Genomic DNA, 25,454 nt, shown 5'->3' on the forward strand with positions numbered 1-25,454 from the left:
CTTTTGTCCCCTAGCCATTTTACGCTTTCAACACGCTCTACACATAGCCATGCACCGTATGTGCCTTTTTCACACGTACTTTCATTAAACCTGAATATAGAAGGATATATCTGTCTAGGCTGGAGACACGTGAAACAAGTCTGACGTGCCCCTTCAAGTCTACCTGAGAGGAAGCTGACTCAGGATTGGCGACCTCTCAGGGCACCTCGAACGGGCACAAATAACGGGCAAGCCCTATGAAAAGCACAGCATGAGTCTTGGTCCCACCTTTAAAAAGGAGGGTGACCTCTGGGATCTAGCAGCAGGATCTTTGGGAGATAAGAAAATATACTGCCTGCGATCGTGAAGTTTCAAGTCAGTCAAGAAAAGCAATCTCATGCACTGCACAAGCTCTTTCCCATGAGGCACCTCTCCTGCACTCTGTTTATGCAAATGAGCAAGCAGAGAGCTCAGGAATAAAACACCAAACTCATGTCCCCCAAAAAAGCAGCAGACAATTGCTGGATATTCCCCAACTTCTAATGCTTTTCTTTTAAACAAATGATAAACAGCCTCACCTGTGGCAAGGCTTAAAAAAATTGAATAAACTCTTAAATATTCCTCTCCACGGAAATCTTTAGTAAAAGGCGAAAGATTTTTTCGTTTTGAAGAGAAACCAGAGTAAGTGACAATATAGCTCTCTAGGGTAAGTGGCGGCACATCAAAGACCCTGTCATTGCGAGGGTGAGGACCTGAAAGGTATTTTCAGGCTCTAAGAAAGAGGGCGAGAACCAGGCCGGTGGGCAAAACAGGCCAACATTTCAAAGTCTCTGCTCAAGGTACAAAAAGGTGGACTGTTCACATGTGTATGTCTGGGAATATGCAAATTTCTTTTGTACTCACCTCAGCTCATTAGGAGTTGTCGGGGCTGCTGGGGAAGGGGAACAGCAAATGTGAATCAGGCTTTTAGTTAAGTGGCACTGTAGGCCTTTTGTCCCCTAGCCATTTTACGCTTTCAACACGCTCTACACATAGCCATGCACCGTATGTGCCTTTTTCACACGTACTTTCATTAAACCTGAATATAGAAGGATATATCTGTCTAGGCTGGAGACACGTGAAACAAGTCTGACGTGCCCCTTCAAGTCTACCTGAGAGGAAGCTGACTCAGGATTGGCGACCTCTCAGGGCACCTCGAACGGGCACAAATAACGGGCAAGCCCTATGAAAAGCACAGCATGAGTCTTGGTCCCACCTTTAAAAAGGAGGGTGACCTCTGGGATCTGGCAGCAGGATCTTTGGGAGATAAGAAAATATACTGCCTGCGATCGTGAAGTTTCAAGTCAGTCAAGAAAAGCAATCTCATGCACTGCACAAGCTCTTTCCCATGAGGCACCTCTCCTGCACTCTGTTTATGCAAATGAGCAAGCAGAGAGCTCAGGAATAAAACACCAAACTCATGTCCCCCAAAAAAGCAGCAGACAATTGCTGGATATTCCCCAACTTCTAATGCTTTTCTTTTAAACAAATGATAAACAGCCTCACCTGTGGCAAGGCTTAAAAAAATTGAATAAACTCTTAAATGTTCCTCTCCACGGAAATCTTTAGTAAAAGGCGAAAGATTTTTTCGTTTTGAAGAGAAACCAGAGTAAGTGACAATATAGCTCTCTAGGGTAAGTGGCGGCACATCAAAGACCCTGTCATTGCGAGGGTGAGGACCTGAAAGGTATTTTCAGGCTCTAAGAAAGAGGGCGGGAACCAGGCCGGTGGGCAAAACAGGCCAACATTTCAAAGTCTCTGCTCAAGGTACAAAAAGGTGGACTGTTCACATGTGTATGTCTGGGAATATGCAAATTTCTTTTGTACTCACCTCAGCTCATTAGGAGTTGTCGGGGCTGCTGGGGAAGGGGAACAGGAAATGTGAATCAGGCTTTTAGTTAAGTGGCACTGTAGGCCTTTTGTCCCCTAGCCATTTTACGCTTTCAACACCATCCCTCCAATCGATATGCTCAGAGCCACCACTGTGCTCTACACATAGCCATGCACCGTATGTGCCTTTTTCACACGTACTTTCATTAAACCTGAATATAGAAGGATATATCTGTCTAGGCTGGAGACACGTGAAACAAGTCTGACGTGCCCCTTCAAGTCTACCTGAGAGGAAGCTGACTCAGGATTGGCGACCTCTCAGGGCACCTCGAACGGGCACAAATAACGGGCAAGCCCTATGAAAAGCACAGCATGAGTCTTGGTCCCACCTTTAAAAAGGAGGGTGACCTCTGGGATCTGGCAGCAGGATCTTTGGGAGATAAGAAAATATACTGCCTGCGATCGTGAAGTTTCAAGTCAGTCAAGAAAAGCAATCTCATGCACTGCACAAGCTCTTTCCCATGAGGCACCTCTCCTGCACTCTGTTTATGCAAATGAGCAAGCAGAGAGCTCAGGAATAAAACACCAAACTCATGTCCCCCAAAAAAGCAGCAGACAATTGCTGGATATTCCCCAACTTCTAATGCTTTTCTTTTAAACAAATGATAAACAGCCTCACCTGTGGCAAGGCTTAAAAAAATTGAATAAACTCTTAAATGTTCCTCTCCACGGAAATCTTTAGTAAAAGACGAAAGATTTTTTCGTTTTGAAGAGAAACCAGAGTAAGTGACAATATAGCTCTCTAGGGTAAGTGGCGGCACATCAAAGACCCTGTCATTGCGAGGGTGAGGACCTGAAAGGTATTTTCAGGCTCTAAGAAAGAGGGCGAGAACCAGGCCGGTGGGCAAAACAGGCCAACATTTCAAAGTCTCTGCTCAAGGTACAAAAAGGTGGACTGTTCACATGTGTATGTCTGGGAATATGCAAATTTCTTTTGTACTCACCTCAGCTCATTAGGAGTTGTCGGGGCTGCTGGGGAAGGGGAACAGCAAATGTGAATCAGGCTTTTAGTTAAGTGGCACTGTAGGCCTTTTGTCCCCTAGCCATTTTACGCTTTCAACACGCTCTACACATAGCCATGCACCGTATGTGCCTTTTTCACACGTACTTTCATTAAACCTGAATATAGAAGGATATATCTGTCTAGGCTGGAGACACGTGAAACAAGTCTGACGTGCCCCTTCAAGTCTACCTGAGAGGAAGCTGACTCAGGATTGGCGACCTCTCAGGGCACCTCGAACGGGCACAAATAACGGGCAAGCCCTATGAAAAGCACAGCATGAGTCTTGGTCCCACCTTTAAAAAGGAGGGTGACCTCTGGGATCTGGCAGCAGGATCTTTGGGAGATAAGAAAATATACTGCCTGCGATCGTGAAGTTTCAAGTCAGTCAAGAAAAGCAATCTCATGCACTGCACAAGCTCTTTCCCATGAGGCACCTCTCCTGCACTCTGTTTATGCAAATGAGCAAGCAGAGAGCTCAGGAATAAAACACCAAACTCATGTCCCCCAAAAAAGCAGCAGACAATTGCTGGATATTCCCCAACTTCTAATGCTTTTCTTTTAAACAAATGATAAACAGCCTCATCTGTGGCAAGGCTTAAAAAAACTTGAATAAACTCTTAAATGTTCCTCTCCACGGAAATCTTTAGTAAAAGGCGAAAGATGTTTTCGTTTTGAAGAGAAACCAGAGTAAGTGACAATATAGCTCTCTAGGGTAAGTGGCGGCACATCAAAGACCCTGTCATTGCGAGGGTGAGGACCTGAAAGGTATTTTCAGGCTCTAAGAAAGAGGGCGAGAACCAGGCCGGTGGGCAAAACAGGCCAACATTTCAAAGTCTCTGCTCAAGGTACAAAAAGGTGGACTGTTCACATGTGTATGTCTGGGAATATGCAAATTTCTTTTGTACTCACCTCAGCTCATTAGGAGTTGTCGGGGCTGCTGGGGAAGGGGAACAGGAAATGTGAATCAGGCTTTTAGTTAAGTGGCACTGTAGGCCTTTTGTCCCCTAGCCATTTTACGCTTTCAACACGCTCTACACATAGCCATGCACCGTATGTGCCTTTTTCACACGTACTTTCATTAAACCTGAATATAGAAGGATATATCTGTCTAGGCTGGAGACACGTGAAACAAGTCTGACGTGCCCCTTCAAGTCTACCTGAGAGGAAGCTGACTCAGGATTGGCGACCTCTCAGGGCACCTCGAACGGGCACAAATAACGGGCAAGCCCTATGAAAAGCACAGCATGAGTCTTGGTCCCACCTTTAAAAAGGAGGGTGACCTCTGGGATCTGGCAGCAGGATCTTTGGGAGATAAGAAAATATACTGCCTGCGATCGTGAAGTTTCAAGTCAGTCAAGAAAAGCAATCTCATGCACTGCACAAGCTCTTTCCCATGAGGCACCTCTCCTGCACTCTGTTTATGCAAATGAGCAAGCAGAGAGCTCAGGAATAAAACACCAAACTCATGTCCCCCAAAAAAGCAGCAGACAATTGCTGGATATTCCCCCACTTCTAATGCTTTTCTTTTAAACAAATGATAAACAGCCTCACCTGTGGCAAGGCTTAAAAAAATTGAATAAACTCTTAAATGTTCCTCTCCACGGAAATCTTTAGTAAAAGGCGAAAGATTTTTTCGTTTTGAAGAGAAACCAGAGTAAGTGACAATATAGCTCTCTAGGGTAAGTGGCGGCACATCAAAGACCCTGTCATTGCGAGGGTGAGGACCTGAAAGGTATTTTCAGGCTCTAAGAAAGAGGGCGAGAACCAGGCCGGTGGGCAAAACAGGCCAACATTTCAAAGTCTCTGCTCAAGGTACAAAAAGGTGGACTGTTCACATGTGTATGTCTGGGAATATGCAAATTTCTTTTGTACTCACCTCAGCTCATTAGGAGTTGTCGGGGCTGCTGGGGAAGGGGAACAGGAAATGTGAATCAGGCTTTTAGTTAAGTGGCACTGTAGGCCTTTTGTCCCCTAGCCATTTTACGCTTTCAACACCATCCCTCCAATCGATATGCTCAGAGCCACCACTGTGCTCTACACATAGCCATGCACCGTATGTGCCTTTTTCACACGTACTTTCATTAAACCTGAATATAGAAGGATATATCTGTCTAGGCTGGAGACACGTGAAACAAGTCTGACGTGCCCCTTCAAGTCTACCTGAGAGGAAGCGGACTCAGGATTGGCGACCTCTCAGGGCACCTCCAACGGGCACAAATAACGGGCAAGCCCTATGAAAAGCACAGCATGAGTCTTGGTCCCACCTTTAAAAAGGAGGGTGACCTCTGGGATCTGGCAGCAGGATCTTTGGGAGATAAGAAAATATACTGCCTGCGATCGTGTAGTTTCAAGTCAGTCAAGAAAAGCAATCTCATGCACTGCACAAGCTCTTTCCCATGAGGCACCTCTCCTGCACTCTGTTTATGCAAATGAGCAAGCAGAGAGCTCAGGAATAAAACACCAAACTCATGTCCCCCAAAAAAGCAGCAGACAATTGCTGGATATTCCCCAACTTCTAATGCTTTTCTTTTAAACAAATGATAAACAGCCTCACCTGTGGCAAGGCTTAAAAAAATTGAATAAACTCTTAAATGTTCCTCTCCACGGAAATCTTTAGTAAAAGGCGAAAGATATTTTCGTTTTGAAGAGAAACCAGAGTAAGTGACAATATAGCTCTCTAGGGTAAGTGGCGCCACATCAAAGACCCTGTCATTGCGAGGGTGAGGACCTGAAAGGTATTTTCAGGCTCTAAGAAAGAGGGCGAGAACCAGGCCGGTGGGCAAAACAGGCCAACATTTCAAAGTCTCTGCTCAAGGTACAAAAAGGTGGACTGTTCACATGTGTATGTCTGGGAATATGCAAATTTCTTTTGTACTCACCTCAGCTCATTAGGAGTTGTCGGGGCTGCTGGGGAAGGGGAACAGGAAATGTGAATCAGGCTTTTAGTTAAGTGGCACTGTAGGCCTTTTGTCCCCTAGCCATTTTACGCTTTCAACACGCTCTACACATAGCCATGCACCGTATGTGCCTTTTTCACACGTACTTTCATTAAACCTGAATATAGAAGGATATATCTGTCTAGGCTGGAGACACGTGAAACAAGTCTGACGTGCCCCTTCAAGTCTACCTGAGAGGAAGCTGACTCAGGATTGGCGACCTCTCAGGGCACCTCGAACGGGCACAAATAACGGGCAAGCCCTATGAAAAGCACAGCATGAGTCTTGGTCCCACCTTTAAAAAGGAGGGTGACCTCTGGGATCTGGCAGCAGGATCTTTGGGAGATAAGAAAATATACTGCCTGCGATCGTGAAGTTTCAAGTCAGTCAAGAAAAGCAATCTCATGCACTGCACAAGCTCTTTCCCATGAGGCACCTCTCCTGCACTCTGTTTATGCAAATGAGCAAGCAGAGAGCTCAGGAATAAAACACCAAACTCATGTCCCCCAAAAAAGCAGCAGACAATTGCTGGATATTCCCCAACTTCTAATGCTTTTCTTTTAAACAAATGATAAACAGCCTCACCTGTGGCAAGGCTTAAAAAAATTGAATAAACTCTTAAATGTTCCTCTCCACGGAAATCTTTAGTAAAAGGCGAAAGATATTTTCGTTTTGAAGAGAAACCAGAGTAAGTGACAATATAGCTCTCTAGGGTAAGTGGCGGCACATCAAAGACCCTGTCATTGCGAGGGTGAGGACCTGAAAGGTATTTTCAGGCTCTAAGAAAGAGGGCGAGAACCAGGCCGGTGGGCAAAACAGGCCAACATTTCAAAGTCTCTGCTCAAGGTACAAAAAGGTGGACTGTTCACATGTGTATGTCTGGGAATATGCAAATTTCTTTTGTACTCACCTCAGCTCATTAGGAGTTGTCGGGGCTGCTGGGGAAGGGGAACAGCAAATGTGAATCAGGCTTTTAGTTAAGTGGCACTGTAGGCCTTTTGTCCCCTAGCCATTTTACGCTTTCAACACGCTCTACACATAGCCATGCACCGTATGTGCCTTTTTCACACGTACTTTCATTAAACCTGAATATAGAAGGATATATCTGTCTAGGCTGGAGACACGTGAAACAAGTCTGACGTGCCCCTTCAAGTCTACCTGAGAGGAAGCTGACTCAGGATTGGTGACCTCTCACGGGCACAAATAACGGGCAAGCCCTATGAAAAGCACAGCATGAGTCTTGGTCCCACCTTTAAAAAGGAGGGTGACCTCTGGGATCTGGCAGCAGGATCTTTGGGAGATAAGAAAATATACTGCCTGCGATCGTGAAGTTTCAAGTCAGTCAAGAAAAGCAATCTCATGCACTGCACAAGCTCTTTCCCATGAGGCACCTCTCCTGCACTCTGTTTATGCAAATGAGCAAGCAGAGAGCTCAGGAATAAAACACCAAACTCATGTCCCCCAAAAAAGCAGCAGACAATTGCTGGATATTCCCCCACTTCTAATGCTTTTCTTTTAAACAAATGATAAACAGCCTCACCTGTGGCAAGGCTTAAAAAAATTGAATAAACTCTTAAATGTTCCTCTCCACGGAAATCTTTAGTAAAAGGCGAAAGATTTTTTCGTTTTGAAGAGAAACCAGAGTAAGTGACAATATAGCTCTCTAGGGTAAGTGGCGGCACATCAAAGACCCTGTCATTGCGAGGGTGAGGACCTGAAAGGTATTTTCAGGCTCTAAGAAAGAGGGCGAGAACCAGGCCGGTGGGCAAAACAGGCCAACATTTCAAAGTCTCTGCTCAAGGTACAAAAAGGTGGACTGTTCACATGTGTATGTCTGGGAATATGCAAATTTCTTTTGTACTCACCTCAGCTCATTAGGAGTTGTCGGGGCTGCTGGGGAAGGGGAACAGGAAATGTGAATCAGGCTTTTAGTTAAGTGGCACTGTAGGCCTTTTGTCCCCTAGCCATTTTACGCTTTCAACACCATCCCTCCAATCGATATGCTCAGAGCCACCACTGTGCTCTACACATAGCCATGCACCGTATGTGCCTTTTTCACACGTACTTTCATTAAACCTGAATATAGAAGGATATATCTGTCTAGGCTGGAGACACGTGAAACAAGTCTGACGTGCCCCTTCAAGTCTACCTGAGAGGAAGCGGACTCAGGATTGGCGACCTCTCAGGGCACCTCCAACGGGCACAAATAACGGGCAAGCCCTATGAAAAGCACAGCATGAGTCTTGGTCCCACCTTTAAAAAGGAGGGTGACCTCTGGGATCTGGCAGCAGGATCTTTGGGAGATAAGAAAATATACTGCCTGCGATCGTGTAGTTTCAAGTCAGTCAAGAAAAGCAATCTCATGCACTGCACAAGCTCTTTCCCATGAGGCACCTCTCCTGCACTCTGTTTATGCAAATGAGCAAGCAGAGAGCTCAGGAATAAAACACCAAACTCATGTCCCCCAAAAAAGCAGCAGACAATTGCTGGATATTCCCCAACTTCTAATGCTTTTCTTTTAAACAAATGATAAACAGCCTCACCTGTGGCAAGGCTTAAAAAAATTGAATAAACTCTTAAATGTTCCTCTCCACGGAAATCTTTAGTAAAAGGCGAAAGATATTTTCGTTTTGAAGAGAAACCAGAGTAAGTGACAATATAGCTCTCTAGGGTAAGTGGCGCCACATCAAAGACCCTGTCATTGCGAGGGTGAGGACCTGAAAGGTATTTTCAGGCTCTAAGAAAGAGGGCGAGAACCAGGCCGGTGGGCAAAACAGGCCAACATTTCAAAGTCTCTGCTCAAGGTACAAAAAGGTGGACTGTTCACATGTGTATGTCTGGGAATATGCAAATTTCTTTTGTACTCACCTCAGCTCATTAGGAGTTGTCGGGGCTGCTGGGGAAGGGGAACAGGAAATGTGAATCAGGCTTTTAGTTAAGTGGCACTGTAGGCCTTTTGTCCCCTAGCCATTTTACGCTTTCAACACGCTCTACACATAGCCATGCACCGTATGTGCCTTTTTCACACGTACTTTCATTAAACCTGAATATAGAAGGATATATCTGTCTAGGCTGGAGACACGTGAAACAAGTCTGACGTGCCCCTTCAAGTCTACCTGAGAGGAAGCTGACTCAGGATTGGCGACCTCTCAGGGCACCTCGAACGGGCACAAATAACGGGCAAGCCCTATGAAAAGCACAGCATGAGTCTTGGTCCCACCTTTAAAAAGGAGGGTGACCTCTGGGATCTGGCAGCAGGATCTTTGGGAGATAAGAAAATATACTGCCTGCGATCGTGAAGTTTCAAGTCAGTCAAGAAAAGCAATCTCATGCACTGCACAAGCTCTTTCCCATGAGGCACCTCTCCTGCACTCTGTTTATGCAAATGAGCAAGCAGAGAGCTCAGGAATAAAACACCAAACTCATGTCCCCCAAAAAAGCAGCAGACAATTGCTGGATATTCCCCAACTTCTAATGCTTTTCTTTTAAACAAATGATAAACAGCCTCACCTGTGGCAAGGCTTAAAAAAATTGAATAAACTCTTAAATGTTCCTCTCCACGGAAATCTTTAGTAAAAGGCGAAAGATATTTTCGTTTTGAAGAGAAACCAGAGTAAGTGACAATATAGCTCTCTAGGGTAAGTGGCGGCACATCAAAGACCCTGTCATTGCGAGGGTGAGGACCTGAAAGGTATTTTCAGGCTCTAAGAAAGAGGGCGAGAACCAGGCCGGTGGGCAAAACAGGCCAACATTTCAAAGTCTCTGCTCAAGGTACAAAAAGGTGGACTGTTCACATGTGTATGTCTGGGAATATGCAAATTTCTTTTGTACTCACCTCAGCTCATTAGGAGTTGTCGGGGCTGCTGGGGAAGGGGAACAGCAAATGTGAATCAGGCTTTTAGTTAAGTGGCACTGTAGGCCTTTTGTCCCCTAGCCATTTTACGCTTTCAACACGCTCTACACATAGCCATGCACCGTATGTGCCTTTTTCACACGTACTTTCATTAAACCTGAATATAGAAGGATATATCTGTCTAGGCTGGAGACACGTGAAACAAGTCTGACGTGCCCCTTCAAGTCTACCTGAGAGGAAGCTGACTCAGGATTGGTGACCTCTCACGGGCACAAATAACGGGCAAGCCCTATGAAAAGCACAGCATGAGTCTTGGTCCCACCTTTAAAAAGGAGGGTGACCTCTGGGATCTGGCAGCAGGATCTTTGGGAGATAAGAAAATATACTGCCTGCGATCGTGAAGTTTCAAGTCAGTCAAGAAAAGCAATCTCATGCACTGCACAAGCTCTTTCCCATGAGGCACCTCTCCTGCACTCAGTTTATGCAAATGAGCAAGCAGAGAGCTCAGGAATAAAACACCAAACTCATGTCCCCCAAAAAAGCAGCAGACAATTGCTGGATATTCCCCAACTTCTAATGCTTTTCTTTTAAACAAATGATAAACAGCCTCATCTGTGGCAAGGCTTAAAAAAATTGAATAAACTCTTAAATGTTCCTCTCCACGGAAATCTTTAGTAAAAGGCGAAAGATTTTTTCGTTTTGAAGAGAAACCAGAGTAAGTGACAATATAGCTCTCTAGGGTAAGTGGCGGCACATCAAAGACCCTGTCATTGCGAGGGTGAGGACCTGAAAGGTATTTTCAGGCTCTAAGAAAGAGGGCGAGAACCAGGCCGGTGGGCAAAACAGGCCAACATTTCAAAGTCTCTGCTCAAGGTACAAAAAGGTGGACTGTTCACATGTGTATGTCTGGGAATATGCAAATTTCTTTTGTACTCACCTCAGCTCATTAGGAGTTGTCGGGGCTGCTGGGGAAGGGGAACAGGAAATGTGAATCAGGCTTTTAGTTAAGTGGCACTGTAGGCCTTTTGTCCCCTAGCCATTTTACGCTTTCAACACGCTCTACACATAGCCATGCACCGTATGTGCCTTTTTCACACGTACTTTCATTAAACCTGAATATAGAAGGATATATCTGTCTAGGCTGGAGACACGTGAAACAAGTCTGACGTGCCCCTTCAAGTCTACCTGAGAGGAAGCTGACTCAGGATTGGCGACCTCTCAGGGCACCTCGAACGGGCACAAATAACGGGCAAGCCCTATGAAAAGCACAGCATGAGTCTTGGTCCCACCTTTAAAAAGGAGGGTGACCTCTGGGATCTGGCAGCAGGATCTTTGGGAGATAAGAAAATATACTGCCTGCGATCGTGAAGTTTCAAGTCAGTCAAGAAAAGCAATCTCATGCACTGCACAAGCTCTTTCCCATGAGGCACCTCTCCTGCACTCTGTTTATGCAAATGAGCAAGCAGAGAGCTCAGGAATAAAACACCAAACTCATGTCCCCCAAAAAAAGCAGCAGACAATTGCTGGATATTCCCCAACTTGTAATGCTTTTCTTTTAAACAAATGATAAACAGCCTCACCTGTGGCAAGGCTTAAAAAAATTGAATAAACTCTTAAAGGTTCCTCTCCACGGAAATCTTTAGTAAAAGGCGAAAGATTTTTTCGTTTTGAAGAGAAACCAGAGTAAGTGACAATATAGCTCTCTAGGGTAAGTGGCGGCACATCAAAGACGCTGTCATTGCGAGGGTGAGGACCTGAAAGGTATTTTCAGGCTCTAAGAAAGAGGGCGAGAACCAGGCCGGTGGGCAAAACAGGCCAACATTTCAAAGTCTCAGCTCAAGGTACAAAAAGGTGGACTGTTCACATGTGTATGTCTGGGAATATGCAAATTTCTTTTGTACTCACCTCAGCTCATTAGGAGTTGTCGGGGCTGCTGGGGAAGGGGAACAGAAAATGTGAATCAGGCTTTTAGTTAAGTGGCACTGTAGGCCTTTTGTCCCCTAGCCATTTTACGCTTTCAACACGCTCTACACATAGCCATGCACCGTATGTGCCTTTTTCACACGTACTTTCATTAAACCTGAATATAGAAGGATATATCTGTCTAGGCTGGAGACACGTGAAACAAGTCTGACGTGCCCCTTCAAGTCTACCTGAGAGGAAGCTGACTCAGGATTGGCGACCTCTCAGGGCACCTCTAACGGGCACAAATAACGGGCAAGCCCTATGAAAAGCACAGCATGAGTCTTGGTCCCACCTTTAAAAAGGAGGGTGACCTCTGGGATCTGGCAGCAGGATCTTTGGGAGATAAGAAAATATACTGCCTGCGATCGTGAAGTTTCAAGTCAGTCAAGAAAAGCAATCTCATGCACTGCACAAGCTCTTTCCCCTGAGGCACCTCTCCTGCACTCTGTTTATGCAAATGAGCAAGCAGAGAGCTCAGGAATAAAACACCAAACTCATGTCCCCCAAAAAAGCAGCAGACAATTGCTGGATATTCCCCAACTTCTAATGCTTTTCTTTTAAACAAATGATAAACAGCCTCACCTGTGGCAAGGCTTAAAAAAATTGAATAAACTCTTAAATGTTCCTCTCCACGGAAATCTTTAGTAAAAGGCGAAAGATTTTTTCGTTTTGAAGAGAAACCAGAGTAAGTGACAATATAGCTCTCTAGGGTAAGTGGCGGCACATCAAAGACCCTGTCATTGCGAGGGTGAGGACCTGAAAGATATTTTCAGGCTCTAAGAAAGAGGGCGAGAACCAGGCCGGTGGGCAAAACAGGCCAACATTTCAAAGTCTCTGCTCAAGGTACAAAAAGGTGGACTGTTCACATGTGTATGTCTGGGAATATGCAAATTTCTTTTGTACTCACCTCAGCTCATTAGGAGTTGTCGGGGCTGCTGGGGAAGGGGAACAGGAAATGTGAATCAGGCTTTTAGTTAAGTGGCACTGTAGGCCTTTTGTCCCCTAGCCATTTTACGCTTTCAACACGCTCTACACATAGCCATGCACCGTATGTGCCTTTTTCACACGTACTTTCATTAAACCTGAATATAGAAGGATATATCTGTCTAGGCTGGAGACACGTGAAACAAGTCTGACGTGCCCCTTCAAGTCTACCTGAGAGGAAGCTGACTCAGGATTGGCGACCTCTCAGGGCACCTCGAACGGGCACAAATAACGGGCAAGCCCTATGAAAAGCACAGCATGAGTCTTGGTCTCACCTTTAAAAAGGAGGGTGACCTCTGGGATCTGGCAGCAGGATCTTTGGGAGATAAGAAAATATACTGCCTGCGATCGTGAAGTTTCAAGTCAGTCAAGAAAAGCAATCTCATGCACTGCACAAGCTCTTTCCCATGAGGCACCTCTCCTGCACTCTGTTTATGCAAATGAGCAAGCAGAGAGCTCAGGAATAAAACACCAAACTCATGTCCCCCAAAAAAGCAGCAGACAATTGCTGGATATTCCCCAACTTCTAATGCTTTTCTTTTAAACAAATGATAAACAGCCTCACCTGTGGCAAGGCTTAAAAAAATTGAATAAACTCTTAAATGTTCCTCTCCACGGAAATCTTTAGTAAAAGGCGAAAGATTTTTTCGTTTTGAAGAGAAACCAGAGTAAGTGACAATATAGCTCTCTAGGGTAAGTGGCGGCACATCAAAGACCCTGTCATTGCGAGGGTGAGGACCTGAAAGGTATTTTCAGGCTCTAAGAAAGAGGGCGAGAACCAGGCCGGTGGGCAAAACAGGCCAACATTTCAAAGTCTCTGCTCAAGGTACAAAAAGGTGGACTGTTCACATGTGTATGTCTGGGAATATGCAAATTTCTTTTGTACTCACCTCAGCTCATTAGGAGTTGTCGGGGCTGCTGGGGAAGGGGAACAGGAAATGTGAATCAGGCTTTTAGTTAAGTGGCACTGTAGGCCTTTTGTCCCCTAGCCATTTTACGCTTTCAACACGCTCTACACATAGCCATGCACCGTATGTGCCTTTTTCACACGTACTTTCATTAAACCTGAATATAGAAGGATATATCTGTCTAGGCTGGAGACACGTGAAACAAGTCTGACGTGCCCCTTCAAGTCTACCTGAGAGGAAGCTGACTCAGGATTGGCGACCTCTCAGGGCACCTCTAACGGGCACAAATAACGGGCAAGCCCTATGAAAAGCGCAGCATGAGTCTTGGTCCCACCTTTAAAAAGGAGGGTGACATCTGGGATCTGGCAGCAGGATCTTTGGGAGATAAGAAAATATACTGCCTGCGATCGTGAAGTTTCAAGTCAGTCAAGAAAAGCAATCTCATGCACTGCACAAGCTCTTTCCCATGAGGCACCTCTCCTGCACTCTGTTTATGCAAATGAGCAAGCAGAGAGCTCAGGAATAAAACACCAAACTCATGTCCCCCAAAAAAGCAGCAGACAATTGCTGGATATTCCCCAACTTCTAATGCTTTTCTTTTAAACAAATGATAAACAGCCTCATCTGTGGCAAGGCTTAAAAAAATTGAATAAACTCTTAAATGTTCCTCTCCACGGAAATCTTTAGTAAAAGACGAAAGATTTTTTCGTTTTGAAGAGAAACCAGAGTAAGTGACAATATAGCTCTCTAGGGTAAGTGGCGGCACATCAAAGACCCTGTCATTGCGAGGGTGAGGACCTGAAAGGTATTTTCAGGCTCTAAGAAAGAGGGCGAGAACCAGGCCGGTGGGCAAAACAGGCCAACATTTCAAAGTCTCTGCTCAAGGTACAAAAAGGTGGACTGTTCACATGTGTATGTCTGGGAATATGCAAATTTCTTTTGTACTCACCTCAGCTCAATAGGAGTTGTCGGGGCTGCTGGGGAAGGGGAACAGGAAATGTGAATCAGGCTTTTAGTTAAGTGGCACTGTAGGCCTTTTGTCCCCTAGCCATTTTACGCTTTCAACACGCTCTACACATAGCCATGCACCGTATGTGCCTTTTTCACACGTACTTTCATTAAACCTGAATATAGAAGGATATATCTGTCTAGGCTGGAGACACGTGAAACAAGTCTGACGTGCCCCTTCAAGTCTACCTGAGAGGAAGCTGACTCAGGATTGGCGACCTCTCAGGGCACCTCGAACGGGCACAAATAACGGGCAAGCCCTATGAAAAGCACAGCATGAGTCTTGGTCCCACCTTTAAAAAGGAGGGTGACCTCTGGGATCTGGCAGCAGGATCTTTGGGAGATAAGAAAATATACTGCCTGCGATCGTGAAGTTTCAAGTCAGTCAAGAAAAGCAATCTCATGCACTGCACAAGCTCTTTCCCATGAGGCACCTCTCCTGCACTCTGTTTATGCAAATGAGCAAGCAGAGAGCTCAGGAATAAAACACCAAACTCATGTCCCCCAAAAAAGCAGCAGACAATTGCTGGATATTCCCCAACTTCTAATGCTTTTCTTTTAAACAAATGATAAACAGCCTCACCTGTGGCAAGGCTTAAAAAATTTGAATAAACTCTTAAATGTTCCTCTCCACGGAAATCTTTAGTAAAAGGCGAAAGATTTTTTCGTTTTGAAGAGAAACCAGAGTAAGTGACAATATAGCTCTCTAGGGTAAGTGGCGGCACATCAAAGACCCTGTCATTGCGAGGGTGAGGACCTGAAAGGTATTTTCAGGCTCTAAGAAAGAGGGCGAGAACCAGGCCGGTGGGCAAAACAGGCCAACATTTCAAAGTCTCTGCTCAAGGTACAAAAAGGTGGACTGTTCACATGTGTATGTCTGGGAATATGCAAATTTCTTTTGTACTCACCTCAGCTCATTAGGAGTTGTCGGGGCTGCTGGGGAAGGGGAACAGGAAATGTGAATCAGGCTTTTAGTTAAGTGGCACTGTAGGCCTTTTGTCCCCTAGCCATTTTACGCTTTCAACACGCTCTACACATAGCCATGCACCGTATGTGCCTTTTTCACACGTACTTTCATTAAACCTGAATATAGAAGGATATATCTGTCTAGGCTGGAGACACGTGAAACAAGTCTGACGTGCCCCTTCAAGTCTACCTGAGAGGAAGCTGACTCAGGATTGGCGACCTCTCAGGGCACCTCGAACGGGCACAAATAACGGGCAAGCCCTATGAAAAGCACAGCATGAGTCTTGGTCCCACCTTTAAAAAGGAGGGTGACCTCTGGGATCTGGCAGCAGGATCTTTGGGAGATAAGAAAATATACTGCCTGCGATCGTGAAGTTTCAAGTCAGTCAAGAAAAGCAATCTCATGCACTGCACAAGCTCTTTCCCATGAGGCACCTCTCCTGCACTCTGTTTATGCAAATGAGCAAGCAGAGAGCTCAGGAATAAAACACCAAACTCATGTCCCCCAAAAAAGCAGCAGACAATTGCTGGATATTCCCCAACTTCTAATGCTTTTCTTTTAAACAAATGATAAACAGCCTCACCTGTGGCAAGGCTTAAAAAAATTGAATAAACTCTTAAATGTTCCTCTCCACGGAAATCTTTAGTAAAAGGCGAAAGATTTTAACGTTTTGAAGAGAAACCAGAGTAAGTGACAATATAGCTCTCTAGGGTAAGTGGCGGCACATCAAAGACCCTGTCATTGCGAGGGTGAGGACCTGAAAGGTATTTTCAGGCTCTAAGAAAGAGGGCGAGAACCAGGCCGGTGGGCAAAACAGGCCAACATTTCAAAGTCTCTGCTCAAGGTACAAAAAGGTGGACTGTTCACATGTGTATGTCTGGGAATATGCAAATTTCTTTTGTACTCACCTCAGCTCATTAGGAGTTGTCGGGGCTGCTGGGGAAGGGGAACAGGAAATGTGAATCAGGCTTTTAGTTAAGTGGCACTGTAGGCCTTTTGTCCCCTAGCCATTTTACGCTTTCAACACGCTCTACACATAGCCATGCACCGTATGTGCCTTTTTCACACGTACTTTCATTAAACCTGAATATAGAAGGATATATCTGTCTAGGCTGGAGACACGTGAAACAAGTCTGACGTGCCCCTTCAAGTCTACCTGAGAGGAAGCTGACTCAGGATTGGCGACCTCTCAGGGCACCTCTAACGGGCACAAATAACGGGCAAGCCCTATGAAAAGCACAGCATGAGTCTTGGTCCCACCTTTAAAAAGGAGGGTGACATCTGGGATCTGGCAGCAGGATCTTTGGGAGATAAGAAAATATACTGCCTGCGATCGTGAAGTTTCAAGTCAGTCAAGAAAAGCAATCTCATGCACTGCACAAGCTCTTTCCCATGAGGCACCTCTCCTGCACTCTGTTTATGCAAATGAGCAAGCAGAGAGCTCAGGAATAAAACACCAAACTCATGTCCCCCAAAAAAGCAGCAGACAATTGCTGGATATTCCCCAACTTCTAATGCTTTTCTTTTAAACAAATGATAAACAGCCTCATCTGTGGCAAGGCTTAAAAAAATTGAATAAACTCTTAAATGTTCCTCTCCACGGAAATCTTTAGTAAAAGACGAAAGATTTTTTCGTTTTGAAGAGAAACCAGAGTAAGTGACAATATAGCTCTCTAGGGTAAGTGGCGGCACATCAAAGACCCTGTCATTGCGAGGGTGAGGACCTGAAAGGTATTTTCAGGCTCTAAGAAAGAGGGCGAGAACCAGGCCGGTGGGCAAAACAGGCCAACATTTCAAAGTCTCTGCTCAAGGTACAAAAAGGTGGACTGTTCACATGTGTATGTCTGGGAATATGCAAATTTCTTTTGTACTCACCTCAGCTCAATAGGAGTTGTCGGGGCTGCTGGGGAAGGGGAACAGGAAATGTGAATCAGGCTTTTAGTTAAGTGGCACTGTAGGCCTTTTGTCCCCTAGCCATTTTACGCTTTCAACACGCTCTACACATAGCCATGCACCGTATGTGCCTTTTTCACACGTACTTTCATTAAACCTGAATATAGAAGGATATATCTGTCTAGGCTGGAGACACGTGAAACAAGTCTGACGTGCCCCTTCAAGTCTACCTGAGAGGAAGCTGACTCAGGATTGGCGACCTCTCAGGGCACCTCGAACGGGCACAAATAACGGGCAAGCCCTATGAAAAGCACAGCATGAGTCTTGGTCCCACCTTTAAAAAGGAGGGTGACCTCTGGGATCTGGCAGCAGGATCTTTGGGAGATAAGAAAATATACTGCCTGCGATCGTGAAGTTTCAAGTCAGTCAAGAAAAGCAATCTCATGCACTGCACAAGCTCTTTCCCATGAGGCACCTCTCCTGCACTCTGTTTATGCAAATGAGCAAGCAGAGAGCTCAGGAATAAAACACCAAACTCATGTCCCCCAAAAAAGCAGCAGACAATTGCTGGATATTCCCCAACTTCTAATGCTTTTCTTTTAAACAAATGATAAACAGCCTCACCTGTGGCAAGGCTTAAAAAATTTGAATAAACTCTTAAATGTTCCTCTCCACGGAAATCTTTAGTAAAAGGCGAAAGATTTTTTCGTTTTGAAGAGAAACCAGAGTAAGTGACAATATAGCTCTCTAGGGTAAGTGGCGGCACATCAAAGACCCTGTCATTGCGAGGGTGAGGACCTGAAAGGTATTTTCAGGCTCTAAGAAAGAGGGCGAGAACCAGGCCGGTGGGCAAAACAGGCCAACATTTCAAAGTCTCTGCTCAAGGTACAAAAAGGTGGACTGTTCACATGTGTATGTCTGGGAATATGCAAATTTCTTTTGTACTCACCTCAGCTCATTAGGAGTTGTCGGGGCTGCTGTGGAAGGGGAACAGGAAATGTGAATCAGGCTTTTAGTTAAGTGGCACTGTAGGCCTTTTGTCCCCTAGCCATTTTACGCTTTCAACACCATCCCTCCAATCGATATGCTCAGAGCCACCACTGTGCTCTACACATAGCCATGCACCGTATGTGCCTTTTTCACACGTACTTTCATTAAACCTGAATATAGAAGAATATATCTGTCTAGGCTGGAGACACGTGAAACAAGTCTGACGTGCCCCTTCAAGTCTACCTGAGAGGAAGCGGACTCAGGATTGGCGACCTCTCAGGGCACCTCCAACGGGCACAAATAACGGGCAAGCCCTATGAAAAGCACAGCATGAGTCTTGGTCCCACCTTTAAAAAGGAGGGTGACCTCTGGGATCTGGCAGCAGGATCTTTGGGAGATAAGAAAATATACTGCCTGCGATCGTGTAGTTTCAAGTCAGTCAAGAAAAGCAATCTCATGCACTGCACAAGCTCTTTCCCATGAGGCACCTCTCCTGCACTCTGTTTATGCAAATGAGCAAGCAGAGAGCTCAGGAATAAAACACCAAACTCATGTCCCCCAAAAAAGCAGCAGACAATTGCTGGATATTCCCCAACTTCTAATGCTTTTCTTTTAAACAAATGATAAACAGCCTCACCTGTGGCAAGGCTTAAAAAAATTGAATAAACTCTTAAATGTTCCTCTCCACGGAAATCTTTAGTAAAAGGCGAAAGATATTTTCGTTTTGAAGAGAAACCAGAGTAAGTGACAATATAGCTCTCTAGGGTAAGTGGCGGCACATCAAAGACCCTGTCATTGCGAGGGTGAGGACCTGAAAGGTATTTTCAGGCTCTAAGAAAGAGGGCGAGAACCAGGCCGGTGGGCAAAACAGGCCAACATTTCAAAGTCTCTGCTCAAGGTACAAAAAGGTGGACTGTTCACATGTGTATGTCTGGGAATATGCAAATTTCTTTTGTACTCACCTCAGCTCATTAGGAGTTGTCGGGGCTGCTGGGGAAGGGGAACAGGAAATGTGAATCAGGCTTTTAGTTAAGTGGCACTGTAGGCCTTTTGTCCCCTAGCCATTTTACGCTTTCAACACGCTCTACACATAGCCATGCACCGTATGTGCCTTTTTCACACGTACTTTCATTAAACCTGAATATAGAAGGATATATCTGTCTAGGCTGGAGACACGTGAAACAAGTCTGACGTGCCCCTTCAAGTCTACCTGAGAGGAAGCTGACTCAGGATTGGCGACCTCTCAGGGCACCTCTAACGGGCACAAATAACGGGCAAGCCCTATGAAAAGCACAGCATGAGTCTTGGTCCCACCTTTAAAAAGGAGGGTGACCTCTGGGATCTGGCAGCAGGATCTTTGGGAGATAAGAAAATATACTGCCTGCGATCGTGAAGTTTCAAGTCAGTCAAGAAAAGCAATCTCATGCACTGCACAAGCTCTTTCCCATGAGGCACCTCTCCTGCACTCTGTTTATGCAAATAAGCAAGCAGAGAGCTCAGGAATAAAACACCAAACTCATGTCCCCCAAAAAAGCAGCAGACAATTGCTGGATATTCCCCAACTTCTAATGCTTTTCTTTTAAACAAATGATAAACAGCCTCACCTGTGGCAAGGCTTAAACAAATTGAATAAACTCTTAAATGTTCCTCTCCACGGAAATCTTTAGTAAAAGGCGAAAGATTTTTTCGTTTTGAAGAGAAACCAGAGTAAGTGACAATATAGCTCTCTAGGGTAAGTGGCGGCACATCAAAGACCCTGTCATTGCGAGGGTGAGGACCTGAAAGATATTTTCAGGCTCTAAGAAAGAGGGCGAGAACCAGGCCGGTGGGCAAAACAGGCCAACATTTCAAAGTCTCTGCTCAAGGTACAAAAAGGTGGACTGTTCACATGTGTATGTCTGGGAATATGCAAATTTCTTTTGTACTCACCTCAGCTCATTAGGAGTTGTCGGGGCTGCTGGGGAAGGGGAACAGGAAATGTGAATCAGGCTTTTAGTTAAGTGGCACTGTAGGCCTTTTGTCCCCTAGCCATTTTACGCTTTCAACACGCTCTACACATAGCCATGCACCGTATGTGCCTTTTTCACACGTACTTTCATTAAACCTGAATATAGAAGGATATATCTGTCTAGGCTGGAGACACGTGAAACAAGTCTGACGTGCCCCTTCAAGTCTACCTGAGAGGAAGCTGACTCAGGATTGGCGACCTCTCAGGGCACCTCGAACGGGCACAAATAACGGGCAAGCCCTATGAAAAGCACAGCATGAGTCTTGGTCCCACCTTTAAAAAGGAGGGTGACCTCTGGGATCTGGCAGCAGGATCTTTGGGAGATAAGAAAATATACTGCCTGCGATCGTGAAGTTTCAAGTCAGTCAAGAAAAGCAATCTCATGCACTGCACAAGCTCTTTCCCATGAGGCACCTCTCCTGCACTCTGTTTATGCAAATGAGCAAGCAGAGAGCTCAGGAATAAAACACCAAACTCATGTCCCCCAAAAAAGCAGCAGACAATTGCTGGATATTCCCCAACTTCTAATGCTTTTCTTTTAAACAAATGATAAACAGCCTCACCTGTGGCAAGGCTTAAAAAAATTGAATAAACTCTTAAATGTTCCTCTCCACGGAAATCTTTAGTAAAAGACGAAAGATTTTTTCGTTTTGAAGAGAAACCAGAGTAAGTGACAATATAGCTCTCTAGGGTAAGTGGCGGCACATCAAAGACCCTGTCATTGCGAGGGTGAGGACCTGAAAGGTATTTTCAGGCTCTAAGAAAGAGGGCGAGAACCAGGCCGGTGGGCAAAACAGGCCAACATTTCAAAGTCTCTGCTCAAGGTACAAAAAGGTGGACTGTTCACATGTGTATGTCTGGGAATATGCAAATTTCTTTTGTACTCACCTCAGCTCAATAGGAGTTGTCGGGGCTGCTGGGGAAGGGGAACAGGAAATGTGAATCAGGCTTTTAGTTAAGTGGCACTGTAGGCCTTTTGTCCCCTAGCCATTTTACGCTTTCAACACGCTCTACACATAGCCATGCACCGTATGTGCCTTTTTCACACGTACTTTCATTAAACCTGAATATAGAAGGATATATCTGTCTAGGCTGGAGACACGTGAAACAAGTCTGACGTGCCCCTTCAAGTCTACCTGAGAGGAAGCTGACTCAGGATTGGCGACCTCTCAGGGCACCTCGAACGGGCACAAATAACGGGCAAGCCCTATGAAAAGCACAGCATGAGTCTTGGTCCCACCTTTAAAAAGGAGGGTGACCTCTGGGATCTGGCAGCAGGATCTTTGGGAGATAAGAAAATATACTGCCTGCGATCGTGAAGTTTCAAGTCAGTCAAGAAAAGCAATCTCATGCACTGCACAAGCTCTTTCCCATGAGGCACCTCTCCTGCACTCTGTTTATGCAAATGAGCAAGCAGAGAGCTCAGGAATAAAACACCAAACTCATGTCCCCCAAAAAAGCAGCAGACAATTGCTGGATATTCCCCAACTTCTAATGCTTTTCTTTTAAACAAATGATAAACAGCCTCACCTGTGGCAAGGCTTAAAAAATTTGAATAAACTCTTAAATGTTCCTCTCCACGGAAATCTTTAGTAAAAGGCGAAAGATTTTTTCGTTTTGAAGAGAAACCAGAGTAAGTGACAATATAGCTCTCTAGGGTAAGTGGCGGCACATCAAAGACCCTGTCATTGCGAGGGTGAGGACCTGAAAGGTATTTTCAGGCTCTAAGAAAGAGGGCGAGAACCAGGCCGGTGGGCAAAACAGGCCAACATTTCAAAGTCTCTGCTCAAGGTACAAAAAGGTGGACTGTTCACATGTGTATGTCTGGGAATATGCAAATTTCTTTTGTACTCACCTCAGCTCATTAGGAGTTGTCGGGGCTGCTGGGGAAGGGGAACAGGAAATGTGAATCAGGCTTTTAGTTAAGTGGCACTGTAGGCCTTTTGTCCCCTAGCCATTTTACGCTTTCAACACGCTCTACACATAGCCATGCACCGTATGTGCCTTTTTCACACGTACTTTCATTAAACCTGAATATAGAAGGATATATCTGTCTAGGCTGGAGACACGTGAAACAAGTCTGACGTGCCCCTTCAAGTCTACCTGAGAGGAAGCTGACTCAGGATTGGCGACCTCTCAGGGCACCTCGAACGGGCACAAATAACGGGCAAGCCCTATGAAAAGCACAGCATGAGTCTTGGTCCCACCTTTAAAAAGGAGGGTGACCTCTGGGATCTGGCAGCAGGATCTTTGGGAGATAAGAAAATATACTGCCTGCGATCGTGAAGTTTCAAGTCAGTCAAGAAAAGCAATCTCATGCACTGCACAAGCTCTTTCCCATGAGGCACCTCTCCTGCACTCTGTTTATGCAAATGAGCAAGCAGAGAGCTCAGGAATAAAACACCAAACTCATGTCCCCCAAAAAAGCAGCAGACAATTGCTGGATATTCCCCAACTTCTAATGCTTTTCTTTTAAACAAATGATAAACAGCCTCACCTGTGGCAAGGCTTAAAAAAATTGAATAAACTCTTAAATGTTCCTCTCCACGGAAATCTTTAGTAAAAGGCGAAAGATTTTAACGTTTTGAAGAGAAACCAGAGTAAGTGACAATATAGCTCTCTAGGGTAAGTGGCGGCACATCAAAGACCCTGTCATTGCGAGGGTGAGGACCTGAAAGGTATTTTCAGGCTCTAAGAAAGAGGGCGAGAACCAGGCCGGTGGGCAAAACAGGCCAACATTTCAAAGTCTCTGCTCAAGGTACAAAAAGGTGGACTGTTCACATGTGTATGTCTGGGAATATGCAAATTTCTTTTGTACTCACCTCAGCTCATTAGGAGTTGTCGGGGCTGCTGGGGAAGGGGAACAGGAAATGTGAATCAGGCTTTTAGTTAAGTGGCACTGTAGGCCTTTTGTCCCCTAGCCATTTTACGCTTTCAACACGCTCTACACATAGCCATGCACCGTATGTGCCTTTTTCACACGTACTTTCATTAAACCTGAATATAGAAGGATATATCTGTCTAGGCTGGAGACACGTGAAACAAGTCTGACGTGCCCCTTCAAGTCTACCTGAGAGGAAGCTGACTCAGGATTGGCGACCTCTCAGGGCACCTCTAACGGGCACAAATAACGGGCAAGCCCTATGAAAAGCACAGCATGAGTCTTGGTCCCACCTTTAAAAAGGAGGGTGACATCTGGGATCTGGCAGCAGGATCTTTGGGAGATAAGAAAATATACTGCCTGCGATCGTGAAGTTTCAAGTCAGTCAAGAAAAGCAATCTCATGCACTGCACAAGCTCTTTCCCATGAGGCACCTCTCCTGCACTCTGTTTATGCAAATGAGCAAGCAGAGAGCTCAGGAATAAAACACCAAACTCATGTCCCCCAAAAAAGCAGCAGACAATTGCTGGATATTCCCCAACTTCTAATGCTTTTCTTTTAAACAAATGATAAACAGCCTCATCTGTGGCAAGGCTTAAAAAAATTGAATAAACTCTTAAATGTTCCTCTCCACGGAAATCTTTAGTAAAAGACGAAAGATTTTTTCGTTTTGAAGAGAAACCAGAGTAAGTGACAATATAGCTCTCTAGGGTAAGTGGCGGCACATCAAAGACCCTGTCATTGCGAGGGTGAGGACCTGAAAGGTATTTTCAGGCTCTAAGAAAGAGGGCGAGAACCAGGCCGGTGGGCAAAACAGGCCAACATTTCAAAGTCTCTGCTCAAGGTACAAAAAGGTGGACTGTTCACATGTGTATGTCTGGGAATATGCAAATTTCTTTTGTACTCACCTCAGCTCAATAGGAGTTGTCGGGGCTGCTGGGGAAGGGGAACAGGAAATGTGAATCAGGCTTTTAGTTAAGTGGCACTGTAGGCCTTTTGTCCCCTAGCCATTTTACGCTTTCAACACGCTCTACACATAGCCATGCACCGTATGTGCCTTTTTCACACGTACTTTCATTAAACCTGAATATAGAAGGATATATCTGTCTAGGCTGGAGACACGTGAAACAAGTCTGACGTGCCCCTTCAAGTCTACCTGAGAGGAAGCTGACTCAGGATTGGCGACCTCTCAGGGCACCTCGAACGGGCACAAATAACGGGCAAGCCCTATGAAAAGCACAGCATGAGTCTTGGTCCCACCTTTAAAAAGGAGGGTGACCTCTGGGATCTGGCAGCAGGATCTTTGGGAGATAAGAAAATATACTGCCTGCGATCGTGAAGTTTCAAGTCAGTCAAGAAAAGCAATCTCATGCACTGCACAAGCTCTTTCCCATGAGGCACCTCTCCTGCACTCTGTTTATGCAAATGAGCAAGCAGAGAGCTCAGGAATAAAACACCAAACTCATGTCCCCCAAAAAAGCAGCAGACAATTGCTGGATATTCCCCAACTTCTAATGCTTTTCTTTTAAACAAATGATAAACAGCCTCACCTGTGGCAAGGCTTAAAAAATTTGAATAAACTCTTAAATGTTCCTCTCCACGGAAATCTTTAGTAAAAGGCGAAAGATTTTTTCGTTTTGAAGAGAAACCAGAGTAAGTGACAATATAGCTCTCTAGGGTAAGTGGCGGCACATCAAAGACCCTGTCATTGCGAGGGTGAGGACCTGAAAGGTATTTTCAGGCTCTAAGAAAGAGGGCGAGAACCAGGCCGGTGGGCAAAACAGGCCAACATTTCAAAGTCTCTGCTCAAGGTACAAAAAGGTGGACTGTTCACATGTGTATGTCTGGGAATATGCAAATTTCTTTTGTACTCACCTCAGCTCATTAGGAGTTGTCGGGGCTGCTGTGGAAGGGGAACAGGAAATGTGAATCAGGCTTTTAGTTAAGTGGCACTGTAGGCCTTTTGTCCCCTAGCCATTTTACGCTTTCAACACCATCCCTCCAATCGATATGCTCAGAGCCACCACTGTGCTCTACACATAGCCATGCACCGTATGTGCCTTTTTCACACGTACTTTCATTAAACCTGAATATAGAAGAATATATCTGTCTAGGCTGGAGACACGTGAAACAAGTCTGACGTGCCCCTT

At 45.2% G+C, this 25,454-nt stretch overlaps 26 non-coding genes across 26 annotated transcripts; all 26 read right to left on the bottom strand.

The window, feature by feature from the left end:
* Positions 1-549: 549 nt before the first annotated feature.
* Positions 550-664, bottom strand: LOC146774966 (U5 spliceosomal RNA). Its single transcript, XR_014973797.1, has one exon. It is a non-coding gene; the product is annotated as a U5 spliceosomal RNA (small nuclear RNA).
* An 852-nt stretch (positions 665-1,516) lies between these two features.
* LOC146774967 (U5 spliceosomal RNA) lies at positions 1,517-1,631 on the bottom strand. The gene has a single exon (XR_014972953.1). It is a non-coding gene; the product is annotated as a U5 spliceosomal RNA (small nuclear RNA).
* An 888-nt stretch (positions 1,632-2,519) lies between these two features.
* LOC146774968 (U5 spliceosomal RNA) lies at positions 2,520-2,634 on the bottom strand. The gene has a single exon (XR_014974159.1). It is a non-coding gene; the product is annotated as a U5 spliceosomal RNA (small nuclear RNA).
* Positions 2,635-3,486: 852 nt separating this feature from the next.
* LOC146774969 (U5 spliceosomal RNA) lies at positions 3,487-3,602 on the bottom strand. The gene has a single exon (XR_014974432.1). It is a non-coding gene; the product is annotated as a U5 spliceosomal RNA (small nuclear RNA).
* Positions 3,603-4,454: 852 nt separating this feature from the next.
* On the bottom strand, positions 4,455-4,569 carry LOC146774970 (U5 spliceosomal RNA). The gene has a single exon (XR_014972954.1). It is a non-coding gene; the product is annotated as a U5 spliceosomal RNA (small nuclear RNA).
* An 888-nt stretch (positions 4,570-5,457) lies between these two features.
* LOC146774971 (U5 spliceosomal RNA) lies at positions 5,458-5,572 on the bottom strand. Its single transcript, XR_014974219.1, has one exon. It is a non-coding gene; the product is annotated as a U5 spliceosomal RNA (small nuclear RNA).
* Positions 5,573-6,424: 852 nt separating this feature from the next.
* Positions 6,425-6,539, bottom strand: LOC146774972 (U5 spliceosomal RNA). Its single transcript, XR_014974220.1, has one exon. It is a non-coding gene; the product is annotated as a U5 spliceosomal RNA (small nuclear RNA).
* An 840-nt stretch (positions 6,540-7,379) lies between these two features.
* LOC146774973 (U5 spliceosomal RNA) lies at positions 7,380-7,494 on the bottom strand. The gene has a single exon (XR_014972955.1). It is a non-coding gene; the product is annotated as a U5 spliceosomal RNA (small nuclear RNA).
* An 888-nt stretch (positions 7,495-8,382) lies between these two features.
* LOC146774974 (U5 spliceosomal RNA) lies at positions 8,383-8,497 on the bottom strand. Its single transcript, XR_014974221.1, has one exon. It is a non-coding gene; the product is annotated as a U5 spliceosomal RNA (small nuclear RNA).
* Positions 8,498-9,349: 852 nt separating this feature from the next.
* Positions 9,350-9,464, bottom strand: LOC146774975 (U5 spliceosomal RNA). The gene has a single exon (XR_014974222.1). It is a non-coding gene; the product is annotated as a U5 spliceosomal RNA (small nuclear RNA).
* Positions 9,465-10,304: 840 nt separating this feature from the next.
* Positions 10,305-10,419, bottom strand: LOC146774976 (U5 spliceosomal RNA). The gene has a single exon (XR_014973608.1). It is a non-coding gene; the product is annotated as a U5 spliceosomal RNA (small nuclear RNA).
* Positions 10,420-11,272: 853 nt separating this feature from the next.
* On the bottom strand, positions 11,273-11,387 carry LOC146774977 (U5 spliceosomal RNA). Its single transcript, XR_014973587.1, has one exon. It is a non-coding gene; the product is annotated as a U5 spliceosomal RNA (small nuclear RNA).
* An 852-nt stretch (positions 11,388-12,239) lies between these two features.
* Positions 12,240-12,354, bottom strand: LOC146774978 (U5 spliceosomal RNA). Its single transcript, XR_014972956.1, has one exon. It is a non-coding gene; the product is annotated as a U5 spliceosomal RNA (small nuclear RNA).
* Positions 12,355-13,206: 852 nt separating this feature from the next.
* On the bottom strand, positions 13,207-13,321 carry LOC146774979 (U5 spliceosomal RNA). The gene has a single exon (XR_014972957.1). It is a non-coding gene; the product is annotated as a U5 spliceosomal RNA (small nuclear RNA).
* An 852-nt stretch (positions 13,322-14,173) lies between these two features.
* LOC146774980 (U5 spliceosomal RNA) lies at positions 14,174-14,288 on the bottom strand. Its single transcript, XR_014974259.1, has one exon. It is a non-coding gene; the product is annotated as a U5 spliceosomal RNA (small nuclear RNA).
* Positions 14,289-15,140: 852 nt separating this feature from the next.
* Positions 15,141-15,255, bottom strand: LOC146774981 (U5 spliceosomal RNA). The gene has a single exon (XR_014973596.1). It is a non-coding gene; the product is annotated as a U5 spliceosomal RNA (small nuclear RNA).
* Positions 15,256-16,107: 852 nt separating this feature from the next.
* LOC146774982 (U5 spliceosomal RNA) lies at positions 16,108-16,222 on the bottom strand. Its single transcript, XR_014974113.1, has one exon. It is a non-coding gene; the product is annotated as a U5 spliceosomal RNA (small nuclear RNA).
* An 852-nt stretch (positions 16,223-17,074) lies between these two features.
* LOC146774983 (U5 spliceosomal RNA) lies at positions 17,075-17,189 on the bottom strand. The gene has a single exon (XR_014974260.1). It is a non-coding gene; the product is annotated as a U5 spliceosomal RNA (small nuclear RNA).
* Positions 17,190-18,041: 852 nt separating this feature from the next.
* LOC146774984 (U5 spliceosomal RNA) lies at positions 18,042-18,156 on the bottom strand. Its single transcript, XR_014973597.1, has one exon. It is a non-coding gene; the product is annotated as a U5 spliceosomal RNA (small nuclear RNA).
* An 888-nt stretch (positions 18,157-19,044) lies between these two features.
* LOC146774985 (U5 spliceosomal RNA) lies at positions 19,045-19,159 on the bottom strand. Its single transcript, XR_014974223.1, has one exon. It is a non-coding gene; the product is annotated as a U5 spliceosomal RNA (small nuclear RNA).
* Positions 19,160-20,011: 852 nt separating this feature from the next.
* On the bottom strand, positions 20,012-20,126 carry LOC146774986 (U5 spliceosomal RNA). Its single transcript, XR_014974255.1, has one exon. It is a non-coding gene; the product is annotated as a U5 spliceosomal RNA (small nuclear RNA).
* An 852-nt stretch (positions 20,127-20,978) lies between these two features.
* Positions 20,979-21,093, bottom strand: LOC146774987 (U5 spliceosomal RNA). The gene has a single exon (XR_014974160.1). It is a non-coding gene; the product is annotated as a U5 spliceosomal RNA (small nuclear RNA).
* An 852-nt stretch (positions 21,094-21,945) lies between these two features.
* On the bottom strand, positions 21,946-22,060 carry LOC146774988 (U5 spliceosomal RNA). The gene has a single exon (XR_014973598.1). It is a non-coding gene; the product is annotated as a U5 spliceosomal RNA (small nuclear RNA).
* An 852-nt stretch (positions 22,061-22,912) lies between these two features.
* On the bottom strand, positions 22,913-23,027 carry LOC146774989 (U5 spliceosomal RNA). Its single transcript, XR_014974115.1, has one exon. It is a non-coding gene; the product is annotated as a U5 spliceosomal RNA (small nuclear RNA).
* Positions 23,028-23,879: 852 nt separating this feature from the next.
* Positions 23,880-23,994, bottom strand: LOC146774990 (U5 spliceosomal RNA). Its single transcript, XR_014974261.1, has one exon. It is a non-coding gene; the product is annotated as a U5 spliceosomal RNA (small nuclear RNA).
* Positions 23,995-24,846: 852 nt separating this feature from the next.
* LOC146774991 (U5 spliceosomal RNA) lies at positions 24,847-24,961 on the bottom strand. Its single transcript, XR_014973599.1, has one exon. It is a non-coding gene; the product is annotated as a U5 spliceosomal RNA (small nuclear RNA).
* Between the last annotated feature and the right edge of the window lie 493 nt (positions 24,962-25,454).

This window comes from Triturus cristatus, chromosome 12 (assembly GCF_964204655.1).
Source record: "Triturus cristatus chromosome 12, aTriCri1.1, whole genome shotgun sequence".
In the NCBI taxonomy this organism is placed as follows: Eukaryota; Metazoa; Chordata; class Amphibia; order Caudata; family Salamandridae; genus Triturus; species Triturus cristatus.